This window comes from Mandrillus leucophaeus, unplaced genomic scaffold (genome assembly GCF_000951045.1).
Source record: "Mandrillus leucophaeus isolate KB7577 unplaced genomic scaffold, Mleu.le_1.0 Scaffold534, whole genome shotgun sequence".
NCBI lineage: Eukaryota > Metazoa > Chordata > Mammalia > Primates > Cercopithecidae > Mandrillus > Mandrillus leucophaeus.
Window position 1 is genome coordinate 2,018,326 of NW_012105742.1, and position 3,013 is coordinate 2,021,338.

Sequence of the window (3,013 nt, forward strand, 5' to 3'; positions counted from 1 at the left end):
TGCAGTGGCACAGTCTCGGCTCACTGCAACCTCTGCCTCCCGGGTTCAAGCAATTCTCCTGCCTCAGCCTCCTGAGTAGCTGGGACTATAGGCACATGCCACCACGCCCAGCTAATTTTTGTATTTGTAGTAGAGATCGGGTTTCACCCTGTTGGCCAGGACGGTCTTGATCTCTTGACCTTGTGATCTGCCGGCCTCGGCTTCCCAAAGTGCTTGGATTACAGGTGTGAGCCACTGCATCTGGCTTTTTTTTTTTTTCCAGAGTTTCACTCTTGTCCCCTAGGCTGCAGTGCAATGACTTGATCTCATCTCACTGAAACCTCTGCTTCCTGGATTCAAGTGATTCTCCAGCCTCAGCCTCTCGAGTAGCTGAGATTACAGGTGACTGCCACCATACCCAGCTAATTTTTGTATTTTTAGTAGAGTTTTGCAGTGTTGGCCGGGCTGGTCTCGAACTCCTGACCTCAGGTGATCTGCCCACCTCAACCTCCCAAAGTGCTGGGATTACAGGTGCGAGCCACCATGCCCAGCCTACTTTTAGCTCTTTAAGAAATCTCCAGACTGTTTTCCTCAGTGACTGTACCAGTTTACATTCCCACCAGCAGTGTAGATCAGTAGTTCCCTGATCACTGCATCCGTGCCAACATCTACTGTTTTTTGATTTTTTGATTATGGCCATTCTTGAAGGAGTAAAGTGCTATCACATTGTGGATTTGATTAGCATTTTACTGATCATGAGTGATGTTGAGCAATTTTTCATATGTTGGCTATTCGTATATCTTCTTTTGAGAATTGTCTATTCATGTCCTTAGCCCACTTTTTGATGGGATTGTTTGTTTTTTTCTTTTTCTTTTTTTTGAGATGGAGTCTTGCTCTGTCGCCCAGGCTGGAGTGCAGTGGCGTGATCTCAGCTCACTGCAAGCTCCGCCTCCTGGGTTCACACCATTCTCCTGCCTCAGCCTCCGGAGTAGCTGGGACTACAGGCGTTCACCACCACACCCAGCTAATTTTTTGTAGTTTTAGTAGAGATGGGGTTTCACCATGTTAGTCGGGATGGTCTTGATCTCCTGACCTCATGATCCACCCACCTCGGCCTCCCAAAGTGCTGCGATTACCAGCTTGAGCCACCGCGCCCAGCTGATTGTTTTTTTCTTGCTGATTTGTTTGAGTTTGTTGTAGATTCTAAATATTAGTCCTTTGTCAGATGTATAGATTGTGAAAATTTTCTCCCACTCTGTGGGTTGTCTGTTTACTCTGCTGACTGTTCCTTTTGCTGTGTAGAAGCTCTTTAGTTTAATTAAGTACCAGTTATTCATCTTTTTTTTTTTGCATTTGCTTTTGGGTTCTTGGTCATGAAATCCTTGCCTAAGTCAAGGTCTAGAAGGATTTTTCCAATGTTGTCTTCTAGAATTGTTATAGTTTCAGGTCTTAGATTTAAGTTCTTCTTTTTTTTTTTTTTCAGATGGAGTCTCACCCTGTTGCCCAGGCTGGAGTGCAGTGGCATGATCTCGGCTCACTGCAACCTCTACCTCCTGGGTTCAAGCAATTCTCCTGCCTCGGCCTCCTGTGTAGCTCGTATTACAGGCGCCCCCCCGCCCACCACACCCAGCTAATTTTTGTATTTTTAATAGAGGCGGTGTTTCACCATGCGGGTTAGGCTGGTCTCGAACTCCTGACCTCAGGTAATCCACCCACCTTGGCCTCCCAAAGTGCTGGGATTACAGGTGTGGTGGCCAGATTTAAGTTCTTAATCCATCTTGAGTTGATTTTTGTATAAGATGAGAGATGAGGACCCAGTTTCATTCTCCTACATGTGGCTAGCCAATTATCCCAGTACCATTTGTTGAAAAGGGTGTTCTTTCCCCACTTTATGTTTTTGTTTGCTGTGCTGAAGATTAGTTGGCTGTACTGGGGCAAAACTAATCTTTGATGTTAGAGATAAAGTTACTACCTTTTTGATCCACCATCTGCAGTGGAGTCACCACCAAAATGCAGATTTTCATAACACCCTTTATGGAGAAAGCCATCGCTCTTGAGGTTGAACCCTTGAATACAAGGAAATGTAAAAGCCAAGATCCAGGATAAGGAAGGAATTTCTCCTGACCAGTAGTAAAGACTGATCTTTGCTGGCAAGCAACTGGAAGACGGATGTGCTTTGTCTGACTATAACATTCAAAAGGAGTCCACTTGTCTTGTGTTGAGACTTTGTGGTGGTCCTGAGAAAAGGAAGAAGTCTTACACTACTCCCAAAAAGAATAGGCCGGACACTGTGGCTCATGACTGTAATCCCAGCACTTTGGAAGGCCGAGGTGGATGGATCGCTTGAGGCCAGGAGTTCGAGACCAGCCTGGCCAACATGGTAAAACCACCTCTCTACTAAAATTACAAAACCCAGCTCGGTATGGTGGCACGTGCCTGTAATCCCAGCTACTTGGGTGGCTGAGGAAGGTGAATCACTTGAACCCAGGAGGCGGAAATTGCAGAGAGCTGAGATCATGCCACTGCACTCCAACCTGGACAACAGAGTAAGACCTGGTCTCAAAAAAAAAAAAGGAAAAAAAAGCATAAAAGAAAGAAGGTGAAGCTGGCTGTCCTGAAATACCATAAGGTGGATGAGAATAGCAAAAATAGTCACCTTCGTCAGGAGTGCCCTTCAGGGGAATGTGGTGCTGGAGTGTTTATGACCAACCACTCTGACAGACACTATTGTGGCAAATGTCTGACCTATTGCTTCAGCAAACCAGAAGACAAGTAAAAGAAATGAAGACAGGCTGAGTGCAGTGGCTCACACTTTTAATCCCAGCACTTTGGAAGGCCAAGGTGGGTGGATCACTTGAGGTTAGGAGTTCAAGACCAGCCTGGGCAACATGGTTAAACCCTTTCTTTACTAAAAATACAAAAATTAACTGGGCATTGTGGTGGGTGCCTGTAGTCCCAGCTACTTGGGAGGCTGAGGCAGGAGAATCGCTTGAACCCAGGAGGCAGAGGTTGCAAGGTTGCAGTGAGCTGAGAT

At 46.0% G+C, this 3,013-nt stretch overlaps 1 pseudogene; it reads left to right on the forward strand.

Annotated features, from left to right (window-relative positions):
* Positions 1-1,989: 1,989 nt before the first annotated feature.
* LOC105551842 lies at positions 1,990-2,755 on the forward strand (annotated as a pseudogene).
* The last annotated feature ends 258 nt before the right edge of the window (positions 2,756-3,013 follow it).